Source organism: Rattus rattus, chromosome 11 (assembly GCF_011064425.1).
Source record: "Rattus rattus isolate New Zealand chromosome 11, Rrattus_CSIRO_v1, whole genome shotgun sequence".
Taxonomy (NCBI): domain Eukaryota; kingdom Metazoa; phylum Chordata; class Mammalia; order Rodentia; family Muridae; genus Rattus; species Rattus rattus.
Genome location: NC_046164.1, coordinates 75,617,540 through 75,639,233, shown reverse-complemented (window position 1 = coordinate 75,639,233; position 21,694 = coordinate 75,617,540). Strand labels below are relative to the sequence as shown.

Sequence of the window (21,694 nt, the reverse complement as noted above, 5' to 3'; positions counted from 1 at the left end):
GAAAGGTCTAGGAGATGTGGCATTGTTGGAGTGGGTGTGGCCTTGTTAGAAGACATGTGTCACTGGGTGTGGCCTTCGAGGATTCAAAAAGCCCATGCCATCCCCAATTAGCTCTCTGTCTCGTGCTTGCAGATCAAGATGTGAGGTCTCAGCCACTGCTCCAGCACCACGCATGCCCGCCTGCCGCCTTGCTCCTCACCGTGAGGGTCATGGACTCACACTCTGAAACCTTGAGCCCTGAATAAACTCTTCTGTAAGCCGCCTTGGTCACGGCGTCTTATCACGGCAGTCAGGAAGTAACTAAGACATCAGGGAAATGGTCAGGGAGGGCCCTGATAAAACCATCCTCAGCCTAGAGGAGAGAGGTCAGGGGTACCCAAGGCTGTGCCTTATGAGCAGAGACCTCACTTTTCAGGGGGTGCAGATGCCACTGAAGTCATGCAGCTAAGTCACTGCATGTGTGTGAACGCACACATGAACACACATGAACACACGAACACACATGAACACACACACACGCATGAACACACAGGGATGATCAAACAACACAGATCACTACTTAGTGTCGCTACCTTAGCTAACATGTCCAGTTTTTCCACAAAACAAACGCCAAACATGTCAGGACACAGGAAAGCACCCTGGAGGACGGAAGAGACGAGCAAAGCTGCTTTGCCTTTGGGAGGCTCCAAGTGTTGGACTTGGCAGAAAAACGTCAAGTGGCTCCTGTAAATACGCCGGAGGGCTGGTAACTCGATTGGTAGAGGTCGAGCCAGCCCTGCAGACATGAGAGACTGAGTTCAATCCTTACTATTCACGTGAGAAGCCCATAGCACTGCGTGCTTGTAACCCACACGCTGGGGCAGTGGAGGAAACAGGAGGATCCCTAGGGCCCGCTGGCCATCCAGTCTTGTTTAAGCAGTAAGCGCTGGCCTCCATCAGTGAGCCTGTCTCGAAAAATAAGATGGCGAGGTGACTGAGGAAGATACCAGACAGCAACTTCTGGCAGCCATCCACATGCACACACAAATACATACCCATGCATGAAAGTGTGCATACACACAAACACATAAATTCAAGAACTAAGAGAGGATTTAATAATTAATAGAATGAGCATAGACTATCAAGGAAGAGACAGTTTGCATAAGTCTCAGAGAGAAACAAAATGGAACTCTACAGTGATCAAAATCAGTGAGTGTCAGCTCAACATTGTGAGTGACAGCTCAACACATCATGAGTGAGTGACAGCTCAACACATCATGAGTGACAGCTCAGCACTGTGAGTGACGGCTCAGCACTGTGAGTGACAGTTCACCAGTGTGAGTGACAGCTCAGCACTGTGAGTGACTGTTCAGCACTGTGAGTGATAGCTCAGCACTGTGAGTGACAGTTCACCAGTGTGAGTGACAGCTCAGCACTGTGAGTGATAGTTCACCAGTGTGAGTGACAGCTCAGCACTGAGTGACAGTTCACCAGTGTGAGTGACTGCTCAGCACTGTGAGTGACAGCTCAGCACTGTGAGTGACAGTTCACCAGTGTGAGTGACAGCTCAGCACTGTGACACCTCAGCAGTGTGAGTGATAGAGATACAAACCAGGGAGGTTAAAAATAGGTCAATACAGTTTACACACAATCTAAAGAACAGAAGAAAAACAAAACCAACTGCCTCAGGAAGTGTGGCACACGTTGTACACATCTCTAAACACATACACGGGGAGTCGGAAGGGGAAGAAAGAGGTCAACCTGCAGAAAAACTAGTTGAAGAGCTTTACTTTCTGCTCCACCATGATGGGAGGTCAATGTCCATGAGTGCAACTTCTGCCACCATCTAACTTCCTGTTGCCATGCCTTCCCCTTTGTGAGTCACTAAAACAAACCACAGCATTGACTGTGCATGTGTGTGTGCGTGTGTGCATGTGTGTGTGTGAGAGAGAGAGAGTGCGTGCGTGCGTGTGTGTGTGTGTGTGTGTGTGTGTGTATGAGAGAGTGTGTGTGTAACAATAATAAACAAAGAAAAGAGACCATCATTTTCAAGAGTGGGCAGGGGATGTGGGAAGAGTAGGAAGGAAGATAAGGAAGGAGGAAGTGATGTGATATTTTCATTTTTATAATATGTTTTAGAATTAAACCACAGCAATCATGAAATTAGAACATTGCTGAAACTCATTGTGAGGGAGCAGCTGGGTTCCGCTGGGATAGGACAATCAGCCTCCAGGATGCTCTCTGGACAGAGAAAGCGTGTGCACAGCTGCCCGCTGGATGTCCAGGTTGCTGTTCTCACAGACTTTATCTGCTTGATTCTTTCCATCTGACAATAAGATCTGGATTTTAAAATAAAGACGCCTCGTGTCTTTTAATAGCTTCAAGATGAAAAACATTAACTCACTCTTCTTTGTGAACACGTTCGCCAAGGACCTAACCAGAGCCAGCATCTTCTTGGACTTCCTAGACTCTAAAAAGCATCTTGGGGGTTGACCCCAGGACCATGTGCATCCCTGTGAGCACCCCTTCCACTCTGCACACCTGCAGTCCAACACGGAGGAACCAGATTGCAAGTTCTCTGGAAGAGAAAAATCTTAGGGGTGTGAACATTAGACGTGGAAGCAAGTAGCATATTGCACAGGCCTGACAGAAGCCAGTTCAGTATCTGCCCAGAACCTGTCACCCCACTGTAGACTGGATGAAAGACAGGGAAGACTGAGGGCAAACCTGCAAAATACACACACACACACACACACACACACACACACACACACATACAAACACACACAAGCGCACACACACATCACAAGCACACAAACATACACATCACACACACATCCCATTTCACACATCACACACACACACACACACACACACACACACACACACACACACACATTGGAAAGCTCTACAATTCAGCAACTCCATCCTACACACACACACACACACATCACACACATTCCATTCACACACATCACACACATACACATGTAATCACATCCCATTCACACATCACACACAAAGTGACACACATCACACATTCCATTTCACACATCACACACATACTATTTATAAAATCAAACGACATCACACACACATCCCATCACAATGATGGATGAAATAACAGAAAAGACTCCATGAATTTTAAATCCGATATAGGGAAACATGTGATGGTCCGATTTAGTTACACAGTTGGTAAGCACAGCCACAGCTGTTTGGAATCCAGCCCAGTGGGTGTCTCCAGGAAACAAGTCGGGTGGCAGATGCTGCTGGTGTGCACATGGGTACCCATCTGCTCTTACTACTGTTGTGATAAAACACCACAGCGTAAAGCATCTCGGAGGGGAGGAGTTTATTCAGCTTCCAGGTTACAACCCATCACCAGAGCAAGACAAGGCAGAAACGCAAGGCAGAGCCCATGGAGGAGTGCTGCTTACTGGCTTGAGCTTGTGGCCTGCTCAGTCTGCTTTCTTCTGACACCCAGGGCCATCTGCATAGGGGCGGCACTGCCCACAGTGAGTTGGGCCCTCTCATCACTTGTCTGCAAGAGGTACTTTCTCAACTAAAGGTCCCTCTGCCCGGATGACCTTAACAGTTGGCTTAACAGGAGGGGAGGAAGAAAGGAGGTGGAGGAGGAGGAACAAAGAGGAAGGAAGGAGGAGGAAGGAGGGAAGGAGAAAGGAGGAAGTGGAGAGGAGGGGAAGAGGAAAAGAGGAAAAAAGGAGGAGGAGGAGGAGGGAGAAAGAGGAGGGAGGAGGAGGAGGAGGAACAGGAGGAGGAGGAGAAAGGAGGAGGAGGAGGAAGGCAAGGAGGAGGAAGAAGGGAGGAGGAGGAGGAGGAGGAGGAGGAGGAGGAGGAGGAACAAGGAATCAAACAAAACTAGCCAGCACACCATTTCGGCCTTCTGCATAAAGTATGGCCTGCCCTTCACAGTTTCGCCCCAGTCCTTTTCCAAATGGAAGCTTCTTGTCTGAGAAACTATGTTCCTGTTCTCAAAGAAGACCCTGACAGGTGCCTGATGGGCTTTCAAAAGCCTGCCCCCTCTGCTTCAAGGAAGGACAAACCCAGGTTCCCTTTCGTTCCGTTGACTTCCATCAGACCGGAGCACACCTCATCTGGCCGAGTTCTTCAGCTGTTCTCTTGCTTTCCGGTCTTCCCCTCGTTCTTCTGAGAATCCTGTGCCTCAGCGTCCCCAACAGAGATGTACTGTTTCAGTCGCTTCTAACGAACCTTCCTAAGGCAGAGCTGAGCAGTGCTGGAGAACCTCGAGACATTGCTCTGGTGTTGGCGATGTTCTCATGACTCAGTGGGTCTGTTCCCTCAACGATGCGTCGCTGACAGTGCTTGTGTTTGGCGCCACCTTCTCCGTGTTTGTGTTATAGCTCAGGATTGTAAACGGTGACCTGCGAAGAAAACAGATTGACGTTAGCTAAGGCAGAAGTATGTTCTTCCCAGTCTTGTTTTGAGAGCTGCCTCAGAATGTATACAGAATACGTATACTTTCATAGGCATCGAGTAAAATTAAATAACTCTTAAAAGAGAGAGAGTTCGAGGCCAGCCTGGGCAAAGAATGATCTTTAAACTGAATAGAACCGACACCAGAAGTTCCTCATATTTCAAGACTCCCAAACCACTTTGGCCATATCATGGACTACTCACAAAAACTCACGGGACATGAAGCAAACGGTTTGCAGGATCCTCCTGCCTCTGTGAACGTCCTCCAGCATCGGTCACGATAAAGTAGAAAACGCGTGTTAACACAAAGTAAATCACGAAGTATTAACAAAATCTGAATTTTTAGTGGCTCTGTGCAGTTAAAGCTTATTTCCTACGTAAGCAAATCTGATGATAAGGGTTCCCTGCTGGCTGTTCGCCCTCCCCACCCCTGCAGCAGCAAGCTCCCCCTGTGTGCTGCAAAGACAAAAGCTGGCAACGCTTTTCTTTATCGTGCACTGAATTGTGCTTGGATTTCTTATCTGAGACAAGGGGAGTAGACCCCCCATGTATAATATTATTGCTAACATAGTATTTTTATTGACTGTTTGGGAGTTCCCATAATGCTCCCCAATCATATTCACTTCCCAGTCCTCCCAGGTTTGGTTCCCCCTCCACCCTGTGGCCCCCTCCCCCCCAAAAAAGTATATATATATATATATATATATATATATATATATAATGTTCATGTTGCCCATATACTCACTGGAGCATGGTCAAACTCCCAGCCTCCTGTACAATACTAAGATCACAAGAATAAAGAAATTTGAAATCTTTATATACGCCAATTTCTCATATAAATGTTCTTTACATTGTTTACCTTCCATTTTCAAATTAGAAAATTGATTTTGTGTGTCTTCCTAATGAGGCAATAACAATATAATAAATATAATACAAAAGCGATAAAACAAAAAAACGTTTTTGAAGAACTAATAGCTAAGTCTTTCCAAGTTTAATGAAAGTATTAATCTATACACATAAAAAAACTACATGCAGGGGCACATCTTTGATTCCATCACCGAAGAGGCAGAGGCAGGTGAATCTCTGTGAGTTCAAAGCCAACCTGGTCTAGGTAGCAAGTTCCAAAGGATAGGCATGGCCACTCATTGAGACACTGGATCCACAAATAGAAACCATAAGCAAACCGGTGAACGGAGAGATGATGACAAGTGAAAATGAGAAAATCGGGTTAAAAAATGACTGGTCACAAACCAATCTCCAATGAGATCAAAAGTGCTGTGTGCGTTTCAGACACAATGGAGGTCAGAAGGCAGCGGGATGATATGTTCAAAGCCAGGGGAAAACTGCAAGACTCTTTATGGAGCAAAAAAGCCATTTTAAAAATGAAAATGGGGGTTGGGGATTTGGCTCAGAGGGTCAAGGCGCATCTGGTTCGTCCCCAGCCCGAAAAAAAAAAAAAAAAAAAAAAAAAAAAAAATGAAGCTGATCCAGAGGGTCACATCCGCCAGTGTAATCTAGCACTCAAGAGCCTGAGGTGGTAAAAAGTTAGAGTCCAATGCCGGAGCTGAAGAAATGGCTCAGCACCTAAGAGTGGAGCCCTCGCCTGCATAGAGACATCAACCTACATAAGAGGACTTACTGTTCTTACCGAGAAACTGAGTTCCATTCCCGGCACCCAGGTACCTCACAACCATCCAATGGGCGCCCATGCATGTGGTGCGCGTGCACATATGCAGGCAGAACATCTGTGTACATAACAGTAAAACACATACATCTTAGAGAGAGTTCAAGGTTAACCTGGGCAAAGAACATTTTTAAACTGAAAAGAAGTAACGCCAGAAGTAGCTTAAATATAAACGCTATTTCTTTAATTATGCACACAGGGGTTATGGTATGTGCGAGTTCATCCAAGTGCCTGCAGAAACCAGGAGATGGATTTCATCCCGTGGAGCTGCGGTCACAGGCAATTGTGAGCTGCCCAACATGGATGCTAGAAAGTGATCTTGGGTCCTCTGCAAAGACTCATAGATGTTCTTAACTGGGAAGTAATTTAACCACACAGAAAGAATCAAAGCACTCCGTGGAAGGTACTCACCTGGGAAATATCAAGTACAGTCCAATTAAGAGCTTTCTTATTTCTTTCCTCTTTGCTAATGAAAAAAATGCAAAAAGTAGTATCTGTGAAATTGCATTGTGATCCCTGTAGAGAATGAATAAACAGTTGACTTCCTCCTCTTGTCCATGGAGGATACAAGAAACTGAAGACAGTACCAAGCATGTGTGTGATGTCTTCTTCTGTACACATATGATAAAGTAAGTTTGATTTATAAATTAGGCACAGTAACAGAATAACACTAGTTAATAATAAACTGAGAACCACTACAAGACTATACTATAAAACTTGTATGAATATCCTCTCCCCCCCTCTCCCTCCCCCTCTCTCCCTCCTCCTTCTCTCCCTCCCCCCCTCTCCCCCCTCCCTCTCTCCCCCTTCCCCCTCCCTCTCCCCTCTTCCTTTCCCCCTCTTCCCCTTTTCCATCCCATCCCCTTCCCCTCCCTCTCCCTCCCCTTCTTTCCTCCCCCTCCCCTCCCCTCTCCCTCCTTTCCCTCTCCCCTCTCCCTCTCCCTCCCTCCCTCTCCCTCTCTCCCCCCTCCCTCCTCCTTCTTCCCCCCCCTCTCCCCCCCTTCCTTTCCCCTCTTCTTTTCCCCATCCATCCCCCCCTCCCCTCTCTCCCTCCCCTTCTTTCCCTCCCCCCCCTCTCACCCTCCTCCTCCCTTTCCCTCTCCCCTCTCCCTCTCCCCCCTTCCCCTCCCCTCTCCCTCTCCCCTTCCCCCCTCTATCTCTCCCTCTCCCCTCTTCCTTTCCCCCTCTTCCTTTTCCCCATCCATCCCCCTTCCCCTCCCCCCCTCCCTCCCCTTCTTTCCCTCCCCCCCTCCCCTTCCCCTCTCCCCTCCCCCCCTCCCCTTCCCCTCTCCCTCCTCCTTCCCCCTTCCTTTCCCCTCAGCCATCTCCCTTCCCCTCCCACTTCTCCCCTTCTCCTTTCCCCCTTTCCCCCTCTCCCTCTCCCCCTCCTCCTTCCTTCCCTACATCTCCCTCCCCCCCTCAGCATGTCTCATTGGCCTGTACTCATTTTCCTCCTGGGTTGATACAGGGGGACACTTAGGTAAGTACCCCATAGCTTCTCTTTGGTGTGTCTGCTCCACTTCTCTCACTATGACAGTGGATCTGAAAACCAGGGGAACTCCTAAGGGAGCCAGAGGCATACAGTGTGGACATGGTGGGTGAGGGATGACTCACATCCTACACAGGATATGACAGGGCAGCATAGAACTTCATCGCACTTCTCAGAGCCGTGCCCACTTGGGAACCTATGACTTGTTCTCCTGGAACTCCCCATATACTGACACTGTGATGAAGGAGGGAGGACTGCTGCTAAAATCTGACAATTCAGAGGGAGTGGAACTGGAGCATGAGGAAATGAAAGGAGGGGGGAGGGGGAGGGAGACTCAGGTCTACGTCAGAAACAAACCACAAATGACAATGGCAAATCAGAAAAAAAATAGATAAATAAAAACCTCTGTGTTCCGGTCCTGTCTTTGAAAGACGTGAAGTCAAATAAATCAACTTTGTAACTATCTTTTATTATTATTCTTCTTTGTGAGTTTCACATCATGCACCCCAGTCTGGTTCATCTCCTAGTCCCCTCATAGCCACCCTTGCAACTCCCCACCACCACCATCACCACCACAAATAAAAAACACTCACAGCGCAAAAAAGCATAGAAAACATCTCACCATGGAAGCTGTAGTATGTCACAGTGTGTCCCGCGGTATAGCCCTCTGTCCACACATCTTCACTTGCTAATGGTCGTTGCAATGAGTCAGGTGAGTCGTTGGTCTGGTTTGAGATCTCTGGGTTCTTCGACACCACCAATCCGGGATCCTCATCGGGACTCTTCCTGGTTATCCTGTGGTTGCCCTGTGTCGTGGAGATTCTGCAGTTTTGGAACAACAGGACTGGTCCTTTCATGAGTCCTAACCATTTGTAGATGATATGGATTTGGGGGTGGCCAACTCAGAGCCCTGGATCTTGGCCTGGGCGGGAATCAGCCCAACAGTTCTCCCTTAACCTAACCACCAGGGGGAGCTCTATAGCACTGCTCGGGCTAGGCCAACCAATGCCGCCTTGCATGCCCACGCCCACGTTCCCCCCTCCCCACCTCCACCTCCCACGCCGGCAATGGGCAAAAAGAAACCTTGTTACTGGTGTTGTTCTCTTAGCAATCAGTCAGGGGCAGAGCGGATGGCGGTCCTTGGTTCAGCCTAACTTCAACTGGATGATGAACTTGATGCCTGCCTTGATGGCCAGAATTTGTGAAAATCAAATCCAATCAAATCCAGGAAGCCCAGCTCCGGAGGAGGAAGACAGACAGATCTGCAGGCCACCATGCCACCCACAGACCTGCCCTCCAACTCACAGGCCCAGGTGGGCCACAGACACCTGCTTCCTGCTGGGCCACGAGGCGTGGATGGAGGAAGGCACCCAGGGGTCCGCCAGCCACATGGCCAGCCTGCCGTGGGAGCTGCCACAATGTGTGAGTATGCAGTGTCAGATAAGAGAGAGAGAGTGGAGCAGCTCGAGCATCATGAGGAAGGATGGAACTGGAGACTCGAGGGTAGAGAGGAGTGGCCAGGTCCTCAAGCCAGGATGTGCATGGTAGGGTTTGTACCGTGTATGGATGCAATACGTACAACGGTCAGAGCATACACATAAAGGCCAGGAAGGAGCAACACAGGGGACGGTTGACGTTTCTATATCTTATTAGAATCCAGTCAGTATAAATTTGACGTACGTTCACGTTAAGGTGCATATAGAAGCCTCAGAAAAACCATAAAGAAAATTCTAAAATATACTTTAAAAACAAATAATTGGGCCGCCAAGATGGCTCACTGGGTAACGACTTCAAGTTACAGAACCCGAATGGAAGGGAGAAAATGGCTCCGGGAAGTGATCCTCCCCTCCCCACCCCCACACCCCCACCCCAATCTCTCTCTCCCTCTCTCTCTCCCTCCCTCTCTCTCTCTCTCTCTCTCTCTCTCTGTTGTTTTTTTTTTGTTTGTTTTTTTTTTTTTTTTAATTTACAAAATACCTATTTGTGTTGGGTATTTATCTCAGAGGTAGAGCTCTTGCCTAGCAAGTGCAAGGCCCTGGGTTCGGGTCCCCAGCTCTGAAAAAAAAAAAAAAAAAAGAAAGAAAGAAAATATCTATTTAAGGCAAGGAAAGGGCAAGAAAGGAGAAACCCCTCAGTCTGAAAGATTTTGAAGACAAAAATGCAAATTTAAAGTACAAGGTCTGAGACACGAGAGGCCCCTGACACAGCGATTGTTCCCTGAGGCTGCAAGATTGATTTAAGCCAGAGAATGTGGCTGGTTTGGAGGGAGAGGGGAATTTCAGACCGCAGGAAAAGCAACGACATCTACTTGAAGGCATCAGGGGTCTTGCGTGGTGAGAAATGAAGGATGAATCCAGAAGACAGGGGAGAGCTGTGTTGTGGGAAAGCATCTTAGGTGTCTTTGCTGGATGTGCAGGGGACACACCTCAGCCTTTTGATGGCTGAGGTCCCTAAGTTCCTAGGGCACCCATCCTTCTCCTTGGATCCAGACACCTAGGAAGGTTGCAAACTCAGGCTGTCGACTCTGAGGAGCAAGTGGGCAAGACAGAGAAACAGAGAGCCGTCCCTCATCTGAGATTCGGCACTTCTTTCCTGAAGGTGGGGCTCACCCAGGGAACCTCTCACAGACGCGTAGACATAGTCCCAGCAAGGTGCCTGCTAGACTCTGCCGGACTGTAGCTAAGTGTGGTCTGATTAATCTCCTAGCTCAAACCCAACGTGAAGCAGAACACCTCAGCAGGAAGCAGTGGAGGATGACCATAGCGGGGTGGGGGGAGCGCTCTGCCTGGGCTGGGGTGGGGGGAGCGCTCTGCCTGGGCTGGGTGGGGGACTGGGATTGTCTGCCTGGATTGTCCCTCCCCCCCACCCCCAGCAGGTCCTGATGCTTACTACTTACCCAGGTCTGCCTTCGCTTTCAGTCTATTTAATTAGTGCATCTTAACTTCTCTTTGGTAGTGCTGCTTCCCAGACCCTCCCAAGACTTTCATTTCTTCCCATCCCTGCTTTGTCCTAAACTCCCGCAGTTCTCGGCAGCCGGAAGATGAGTCTCAGCAAGAGCTCAGAGCCCAAAGCACACAAAAGCCGGTGCTAAGAAACTGCCTTTTGCATACAAAAGACCTTTTTTTACGCCTCCATGCTCAGAGAGACAAGAGGAAACTTCAGATTGACGTCCCCTCCTCCCCTGCTCCCCAGTCACGTGAAGCAGCCTGACAGAGCTGAGAGCATATCTAACTGGTCGTTGCTGGTGTTTCCCTTCTTCCCAGTCCACTGCATTTGACACCTGTGACTTATACAGATCTGAGCGACTCCGCTCGTCCAAGACTTACGCTCTGCCAGGCAGTCCACCTCCTGTGTCCTGAAGGTCAGCTCTCCGGACAACTTTCAGAAACACGGAATTTGCTGCCCAATTTTTAAAAGACATATCCAAGGCTTGACTTTTCACCACATCCTTTGCCCATAGCATGTCCCTTAATTTCTAATGTTCTTTCTTAATCAAGCTAGATATCGGAATGTGGAGTGACGGATCTTGTTAAGTAGCCCAGGCTGTTCTGAAACTCAGGATCCTCCTGCCTCAGCCCCCCAGAGTGCTAAAATTCCAAAATGTGTCACTGCTGTTGGGATTTATATCTCAGCTCGTGTCCAGACAGAACACACCAAGCCAACATGGGTCCGTGTGGAAAGGTTTAAGGAGAGAAGAAGAGTAGAAGAGGGGAGAAGTAGAGGCTGGTTATGAACACGTGGAGGGAAAGGGGTGACAGGGAGAGAAGGGACAGGGACAAAGGGGAAGAGGCTGTAAAAGGACAGGAGAGGAGAGCGAGAGCGAGAGCGAGAGTGGAGGGGGCAAGCAGCCCCCTTTATAGTCAGACACAGCTGGCTGTTGCCAGGCAACTGTGGGGCGGAGCATACCTGACTGTTGCCAGGTAGCTGTGGGGGTGGAGCTTAGACAGAACACCAACAACTACACCTGGTGGTTCAAGCTATATAGGACAGAAACGTCTTGCAAATGCTGTGGCCACTCATCGTTGTTCTATACCTCAACCTCCTGAACCCCTGGGAGCAAAGGGAACCCTGAAACAGAGCTGGTGTAAGGGTCCAAAAATCGAAGGCCCCAGACTCAGACAAAGAGCATTTATGCTGCAGAAACAACCAGCATGTGGGGTTGTTCAACATTTTTGAAATGGTGACCAGGTCTTCTTATAGGGAACTGGGGGTGTGGCTCTCTAGAAGGATTAGGTAATCTAAAATTTCATTGGTGGGTGCTAGGAGGTCACAGGTGGTCAGTGGCCCTCTGTCATGAACGTTTAACCATAGAATGAGATAGGGCAGCCCAGTGCAGATGGCCCATTCTGATAAGATATTTCCCCATTTCTGTGGTTATCCCCATGCTGTTCTTTAGGAGAGGGGACTGTGACCTTGTTTCTGGACTTCAGGGTCTGTTCCTGGAGCTGGTGCCTTTGGGCCTTCTTTTCAAAATCAGGCCTGGTCCTCAAATGGAGATAAAGAGGGTTTATAAAGTCATCCTTCCACTGGGGCCCACAGGGACAGTCACGGTCATCCTCCTGATGTCTCCCCAGGGAGCCCAGAGACAAGGACAGAAGCCTAGATCCCCACTTCCCTTGCACCCAAGGCACTCACCACTCGCCCTGGAAGGGTGACTCACACAGGTTCAGGCACAGGTCCTGTCCATGCAGCCCCCCAGTGAGGGACAGGCTGAGCAAAAGTTATCTGGAATAACTGTATTATGGAGAACCAGTCAGAAAGCAGGAGACTAAGCTGCACTTCTTAGTCGGGGCACCAGAATCTCACCTGCGGCCATCCAAAAGGACTATTCAAGTTGGAAAAGTGCCTCAGTGGGCGGAGTGCGTACTGTGAAGACGAGGACCTGAGTTCGGAGCTGAGGTTCCCAAGTAAAAGTCAAGTAAAAGCGGCACACGCCTGTGACCGCACTGCTGCGGGTGTGGAGACAGGAGGATTCCAGGGGTTTGCTGGACCCAGATCTGTGGACTCCAAGTTCAGTGTAAAACCCCATCTCAAAGAAAAGGTAGAGAAGCAACACAGGTAGAGAAGATCTCACACACGCACACACACACACACACTCTCACACACACACACTCACACACACACTCACACACACACACTCTCACACACACTCTCACACACACACACACACACACACACTCTCACACACTCACACACACTCACATATATACACTCACACACACACTCACACACACACACATACATACACTCACACACACTCACGCTAACACACACACACTCACACACACACTCACACACAAATAAACACACATACACACACACACGCATACACACTCACTCACACACACACCCACAACATACACACACACACACACACCTACACACACACACACTCACACTGACACACACACATACACACTCACACACACACACACACACACATCACACACACACACATTCACACATACACACACACAGAATACATTACATGATCACCTCTCTCGTCTTCTCTTTCTCTCCTCTCCTCCCCACCCCTCTATGACCCATCCCCCCTCCCACATGTGTCCCAGACACCAGGGAAGAAGCCCATGGTTTGGCTCCCGTGAAAACAGCAAACACATGCTATGAACGGAGTTCCATGCACAGACAGCAGAAAGGCCATGGGATGTCTGGTTCTCACCAACCAATGTTACTGAAACACCAAGCCAGACGTGGCCACGGGACAAGTGCCCCCTCCCACACCCAGAGCTCGTCTGACTCGGCGGTTCTTGTGCGTTCTCGCCCGGATTTGTGTATGTGTGTTTGGGTTTTGCGCCATCCATTCTGGTCTGCAGATGGCTGAATGCTTTTATTTGCAACTGTCTGACTCCCTTCCTGGTCGGATCCCAGACCGCTCACCCGAAAAGGCTTTCTCCTGCCGATGCCCATCACAAGAAGCTGATTGCTGATGGCTCATCCCCAGAGGGCGGATTCGGTGCCGGATTGGGTCAAACTTCTGCTCTGTGTTCGGAAGAAATACCATGTCCTTGGCTTTTTCGTGTCTATATATTGCCTTATATTCTAAGAATAGCGTGCTTTAAAAAGAAGGGATGAGATGGGGTAGGCCGTCTGTGCTGGCCTCTGAAAGTCACTCTCCTGACTTTGAATGTGCTCATTCCAACCATGTGCCAGGCCCTCAAAGTACAGAAAAAAACAACCCCCAGCCCCAGCTCTGACCCTTGCAGGCACCGCTCATGATAGGGGTGCCTGCTGACTTCAAAAAAAGTGCCACTGTGGTAGGATGTTCTCCCAGGGGGGCTGATGGAGAGAGCAAAGATCTGAATAAAAAAAGGCTTGAGGGGCCTGCAAGGTGGTTCAGTGGGAATGAGGGCTTGTTGGCAAGCCAGATGCCCTGAGTTCAATGCCTAGAACCTACATACATGGTGGAAGAAGAGAATGGACCCCTACAAATTGTCTGACCTCGATATGTGAGCCATGACACATGGGTATACCTTGTGCACACATGATGATGATGATGATGGTGATGGCAGCAGTGATGATGGTGGTGGTGATGGTGATGATGATGATGGTGGTGGTGGTGGTGATGATGATGATGGTGGTGATGGTGATGGTGATGGTGATGATGATGGTGGTGGTGGGATGATGGTGGTGGTGGTGGGTGGTGGTGGTGGGTGGTGATGGTGATGATGATGGTGATGATGATGAGTGATGGTGGTGGTGATGATGGTGGTGATGATGGTGGTGGTGGTGGTGGTGGTGATGGTGGTAGTGCTAATGATGATGGTGGTAGTGGTGATGATGATGGTGGTGGTGGTAGTGGTGATGATTGTGGTGGTGGTGATGATGAGGATGGTGGTGGTGATGGTGATGATGGTGGTGGTGGTGGTTGTGTGATGGTGGTGGTGGTGGTGATGGTGATATAACATAAAAAGAAGGCCTAAGGAAGAAAAGAGCTAGGGGCTTTGGACCCTCCAGGGGATCAGAGGAAAGACACTAGTGCCAGAAGTTCAGGGCATCTAGGCAGGGAGCACCCAACTAACTACCCTGTGAACATTAACAAGCTGTAGGGTGAATGTGGCCATGAGGCCTGTTATGGTTTGAATAGGCTTGGCCCTGGGAGTGGCACAATTTGGAGGTGTGGCCTTGTTGGAGTAGGTGTGTGCTGTGGGCGTGGGCTTTAAGACCCTCATCCTAGCTGCCTAGAAGTCAGTCTTCTCCTAGCAGCCTTCAGATGAAGATGTAGAACTCTCAGCTCCTCCTGCACCATGTCTGTCTGGATGCTACCATGTTCCTGCCTTGAGATATTGGACTGAACCTCTGAACCTGTAAGCCAGCCCCAATTAAATGTCCGTATAAGAGTTGCCTTGGTCATGGGGTCTGTTCACAGCAGTAAAACCCTAACCTAGACAGGGCCATCCCCCAGTTCATTGCAGAATGCAAGCAACGGCCCATCAGAGTCCTGCAGGGACACAGATCTCCCTCCACCACTTCCGCTGCCTCCTCCCTGCCCTAAAAAGAAGGAAATGCTGCCACACAGAGTGTATGTCTGCTCCTCTGCCGATGACCCCAGCACTGATCACCATGAGTTAAAGTCCTTGAGCAACAAAATGTCAGAAAAATGGCTTTTCACCTGCAGCTGATCGCAGACAAACTTTGGTGTCAGTTTGGACGTTGAAGGATACGCATAAGGTCATAAGACTTGGCACCAGCCTCTTTCCTTGCTAGGCCATCTCTCTGGCCTACTTATCACTTACTTTTCTGTTTTGTTTTAAGACAGGGTTTTGTGTGGAGCTCTGACTGTCCTGGAACTCACAATGTAGACCAGGCTAGCTCAGACTCAGAAGAGATCTGCCTGCCTCTGCGTCCTGAGTGCTGGGATTAACGGTGTGTGCCACTATGCTTGGTTTAGTTTTCAAAGACCTTTCTTATTGCAGTTTCCTTCCCCAGAAGCCAAGTCTTATGACCTGAATCGGACCCTGGTGCCCTCGTGGTAGACGGGAAAAGTGACACCCACCACCTCCCCGGTACTGTGGCACACCACCACCCATGCCTCCACTCATACAAGAATAAGTAGGTGAAGGTAACTGGGTTTGGTTTATTTTTTTCCACTGTTGAAGGTTTATTTGCAGTTTTCATTAGCATGACACTTGGGTGGTTGGTTCCATCATCCATGTGCAGATCTTATATTTCACATAATATTACCATGTACACATATAATACATAAAATATCCTATAGAACATTTGTGCACAGGCCGTGCATAATGGACTTACACACTGGAGCCGGGTTATGACTAACTGGGAACTCTTTGACCTGGGCATGTTTGGTGAGGGTACAGCAGGCTCACAAGATAATTGAAGCCTGAATACAGTTGGCAGTGTGTCTCGGAGACAGTGAATGTCACACACACACACACACACACACACACACACACACACACACACACACACCAGGTTACCACTATACAAGTACCACTGAGCATCAGGGTAGAGCTGTGGGAACTGAGGTTTTCCCCAGACCACCTTAACGCAACTGGACAAACCACAGCTCAGATGAGAAGGAGACGTATGTGGTCTCCATAGAAACCCTGCTGCAGCCTGGATAGTGAAGTTCTAAAAGTCCTGGAAGAGTAGAAAAGCTCCTTCTGGATTCCCCCGAGGGTATCTGCACTCTTCTTCAGGTGGGCTTCCTCTTCAGGAGTCAAAGTCACTTTCACAATATCCGAGATTCCGTTTTGTCCCAGGATGCACAGGACACTGAGGAAGACGCCATCATCGATTCCAGAGAGACCCTTAGTCATGGTGGAAGTAGGATGCACCCGCCTAAGGTTCTTCATTTTGCTCTCAGCCCACTATGCCGCAAAGAGGCCAATGACCCAGGATGTGTAACCTTTCAGCTTGATCCCCTCATAGGCACCATCAACCACCTGCTTGTGGACCTCCTTCCACCTCTCTATATCATCACCAGTGCCCAGTTCTGGGTTCAGAGTCTTCAGAGAGAGGCCGGCAACGATCACACCACTCCACACAGGCACACTGGAGTCACCATGCTCCCCCAGGAACCCACCCGTAACAGCTCAGCAGGTGAACTCCCAGCCTTTCTCCATCGGGTAATGGAAGCGAGCTGAATCCACATTGCAACCACTTCTAATAACTCAGCTTTTGGGAAAGCCACTGATTCTCCAAGCCACGTAGGTCAAGACATCCACTGGATTTGAGACGATGAGCAGCTTGCAGTGTGAACTGTGCTTCACGATGTGAGAAACGATGAACTCGAAGATGTTCAGGACTCGCTGGACCAAATTGAGCCGGCTCTCTCCTTCTTGCTGACAGACAGGCCCCTGCTGTGATAATGACCAGCTTGGAGTTTGCAGTCACACAATAGTCTTTGCCAGAGACAATTTTGTTGTTCTAAGGAAAAGGCTGCCGAGCTGGAGATCCATCATCTCCCCCCTCAGCACAGCTTCCATGACATCAACAAGGGCAAGCTCATCTGCCAAGTCCTTCATTAAGATAGGGATGGCACTACCCAAAGACTCTACATGGACTGACCCTAGGCTCCAACCTCATAGGTAGCAATGAATAGCCTAGTAAGAGCACCAGTGGAAGGGGAAGCCCTTGGTCCTGCCAAGACTGAACCCCCAGTGAACAGGATTGTTGGGGAGAGGACGGTAATGGGGGGAGGATAGGGAGGGAAACACCCATAGAGAAGGCGAGGGGGAGGGGTTAGAGGGATGTTGGCCAGGAAACAGGGAAGGGGAATAACAATCAAAAGGTAAATAAGAAATACTCAAGTTAATAAAGATGAAAAAAAGAAAAAGGAAAGAAAAAAAAAAGATACGGATGGCACTAGCCATGCCAACAGCCCCAACCCCAACAACTGTAATTTTGCTCTGGGGAACCTGTTCTTCCTTAGGAAGACTCACAATTCTTGGGGGGGTTGCCATCTTGGACTTTGAAATCTCTTGGGTCAGCTAGTGCACAATGGGGGTAAGGGACGGTAGAGTAGCAGGGTGGTCTGACAGGGGTGCGACAGTGGCTGCAGCACTGGTAATTGTCTTGATTATAAAAAAGACATAAAATCGAGCAGTGGAAGGGAAAGTGAGAAATGGAGATGTCAGACCCCACGTGACCTCCCACCTCCAAACGCAAACACCCTGAGCCAAGTGACAGGCTGACAGGAAGCGTCATCGTTAACTTAAAAATCCTATAGAATACTCCAGCATTCCAAGAATAAGTCAGGAAAAATAAGCCCACAGAGGACTGAGGCTAAAAACAAAAAATGAGGAAGAAATGTTGTACAGATCAAATGAAGATTATTTTTTCCTCCTTTGGGGGAAAAAAATGAATCAGAAAAAGCTGTAAGTCTACACTCCAAAAATAATTAAATACAGTTTTTTTAAAGTCTAATCTGGGTGATAAGGGTCCAGAATTTGAGAGGCTGAGGCAGAAGGGCTGTGAGACTTGACTGCAGCCAGGGCTACACAGTGAAAAACAAATCTTTTTTAAAAAAACAAATCTTGCATATGCATCCCCTCTGGTGGTTTTTCCTGAACTACACACAGGAGTAGTCTCTAGTGAGCAGTTATTTGACCGTGCCCTTTAAGAAGGGAAGGTTATTCCTCCCTTCAATCCCACAGGCTGTTCACTGAGAACCTAGTCCGTGACCATGAGGCCAAAGGAGACCAGCCGTGCAAGGTGAAGCACCTAATAAGCACCTCCCTTACAAGGCAAGGAAACAGGAAACCAAGGCAAGAAAACAGGAAACGAACACTGGGGAATCTTATTAGTGAAACACAGGAATGACCAAAAACCCCAACCACCCCCTTGGGCAGTCTAGTAGCACAATGTACACAGTGGTAATTGCACGGTTTCTTTCCACAGACATCATTCTTTTTTTTTTTTTTTTTTTTTTGTTCTTTTTTTTCAGAGCTGGGGACCGAACCCAGGGCCTTGCGCTTCCCTAGGTGGCGCTCTATCATTGAGCTAAATCCCCAGCCCCCCACAGACATCATTCTTAAATGGCAGCCATCTTTTCTAGAAATGGATCTGTAGACTTAGTTTAAAACCTTTCCAATAAATATGTTGCTCCACTGCAAGTGCATAAAACAAGTCTTCCAGAAGGTTGTCCTAAAGTATGGAGGGGGGATAAAGACACACCAAGTCTGAGATTTAAATACCAAGAGCAGAGCTGGACAAACCAAGGAAAGAATTCACGGGACTCGGAAAAGAAATGGAAGGAAACTAGAAGGCTGCCTCAGAGCGGGAAACCGCTAGGACAGAATGGGTTCAGATGCAGGGTTAACAAAGGGGTTGGGATTTAGCTCAGTGGTAGAGCACTTGCCTAGCAAGCGCAAGGCCCTGGGTTGGTCCCCAGCTCGGAAAAAAAAAAAAAAAAAAAAAAAAAGGCTGTCAGAGGAAGGCGCCGGAGAGCCAGAAGAGCCTAAAAAATAAATCAAATAACACGGTGAACAAAATGAAAGGGGCCAGACAGGAAGACGTAGAAATAGAAGTCAGACAAAGGAGGAGTCATTCCCATGCTGCTGGAGTCCCTAAAGAAGCTAACAAAATCCAAAACTATAGTCTAAAACGAATTCTACAAATCAGAGGAGATATGAGGGTTCCTAAGAAACAAGATTAAGCTGAAACAACCCAGCTTGAAGTGTGTGTATGTGTGTGTGTGTGTGTGTGTGTGTGTGTGTGTATAATTGCATTTTTTATGTTTTTAATTTATTCATTTATTTTATGAGTACATTGTAGCTGTCTTCAGACACATTTTTTTTTAAATAATACGTGTGGACATCTTGTATATTGACTGCTCTCTCTCATCCTCCACCTCCCAACCACACTCTCTGTCTGCTAACCCCCCCCCACACACACACACACACACAAATGTCTCTCTCAGGTTCAGGTCTGCTTGTTACCTTCTGTGATGCTCCAGGATTAACCAGGGTCAGCTGGGTATCCCCGGGTTTAGAGCCTGGTGGCCTCCAACTGAAGTCAAGACATATTTTCATAAATGATTCAGTAGTACTCATAAACGCTTAACTAAATGCCACTGTTGAGGATGAAGATAAAATCTTTATGGCCACCAGTCACAGAAGGCAAACAAATTTATAGCAAGAAAATTAGATTGACCTCCATGCCTTTTATAATAAACCACAAAGCAAGACATGAATAATAGCTATCATGGTTTACACGCAAAGCTTTCTCCATGGGCTTATGCGTTTGAACGATTGGTCTTCAGCAGGCGGTGCTGTTTTAAAAGGTTACCAAACATTTAGAAAATAGAAGGAGATGTGGTCCACATGGAGAGCAGGCCTTGGGGTTTTTACAGCCTGGTCTTATGGTCTGCTGATGCTTCCTGCCTATGGACACAAGGTGACCGCACGCATCCTATGCTCCAATCACCATGCCTTCCTACCATGATGGACCGTGTCCCTTCACAAACTGTAAACCCAAATAAGCCATCTGTATTGGTTATTTTTTCCATTGCTGTGATACAACGCCATGACCAAAAGTAACTTGAGGAAGAGGGAGTTTTGAGGGGCCTACAGTTCCAGGGGAGTAAGAGTCCAGGATGGCAGAGAATCCTTGCAGCAGAAGCAAGGAGCTGAGAAATCACAATGTCACCCGCAAGCAAAAGTGGAGAGAGTGAATTTGGGGGTGGGGGGAAGCAAGCCCATATAAGCTCAAAGCATGTCCCAAGTGATGTACTTTCTCTAGCAACGCCACACCATGTCCCCAAACAGCACCACCAACTGGGGACCAAGTGTTCAAATACCCAAATTTATAGGGGACATTTCTCACTCAAACCACCACAGCCTTCCTGCCGGGAATTATGTCCCAGCAGTAAGAAGTGTGGCAAACACAATAACCAAACAGGGCCTTTTCAAAAACTCAATGAACGAGGATTTAAACCCAGCCACACACACAGCAAGAATAGAAGCCTGCGTGGGAGTTCGAGAGACATTTCAGGAAACCCGCAAGTAGACTGACATGCAAATACATTCTCTTTAAACACGTGATGTGATCTTCAAACACATGGCGGTGTTTAGATGGAGGAAACCCCTCCAGGATTTTCCTTTCACGGATCTCAGGATTAGCTGGGTGGAGTCCAGCTCTGAGGTCACCACTCCCTTTACTCCGTTTAGCATCAGTTTTTTCTTCAACCCTCTCATCCCTTTGTGCATAAATTTGGATCCAGCATTACCGTGTCCCGGTGTTCGTTTTCTCCTCAAAGTGTGCCCTTTGTATTTCTTTTGCCCCACCGTTTTTATTGTAGACCATTCCTAAGACTGTATAGCTCATTCATAAGAAAGATCAGAAGATCAATCATTAGATCACAGTGATCGTTAGATCACTAATAACCATGTGTCATAGTTAGAGGTTTCTGTTGCTGTGAAGAGACACCATGACCACAGCCACTCTTCTAAAGGAAACATTTCATTGGGGCTGGCTTACAGGTTTGAGAGCTTTAGTCCACTATTGTCACGTTGGAAGCACAGTAGCATGCGGGCAGACGTGGTGCTGGAGAAGGAACTGGGAGTTCTACATCCAGACCAACAGGCAGCAGGAAGAGAAACTGAGCTACTAGGCCTGGTTTTGAACTTCTGAGAACTCAAAGCCCACCCCCTAGTAACACAAACAAAGCCACACCTACTACAACAAGGCCACACCCCCAATAGTGCTGCTCTCTATGAACTAACCATTCAAACACATGAGTCTATGGGGGCCATTCCCATCCAAACCACCAGTAAAAACTAGGCTATCTTGAAATCTCCTCTGCCAATGATATTAATCTAAAACTATAATTTAGCCTCAGGCAAAATTTTTGGACAAGGGCAGCAGCCACATTTTTTTTTTCCAAAGTATGGCAAGAATAGTCTTTAGGACATTTGCCAATGGTCATCCCCTCTGAAACCTCTTGAGCTCGGCCTCCATACTCTGAATTTCTTTTAAGTCTTCCAACCTCCTACTAGGATAGCCTGTTTAATTCATGCTTAAAAGCATTCAACTATTTTTCTAGCCCAAAGTCCCAAAGTCTTCCATATTTTACCAAGGAACAGCATAGTCAAACCTGTCACAGC

General features: G+C 48.1%; 1 pseudogene; it reads right to left on the bottom strand.

Moving 5' to 3' along the window:
• Positions 1–16,153: 16,153 nt before the first annotated feature.
• Positions 16,154–17,557, bottom strand: LOC116912030 (annotated as a pseudogene).
• Between the last annotated feature and the right edge of the window lie 4,137 nt (positions 17,558–21,694).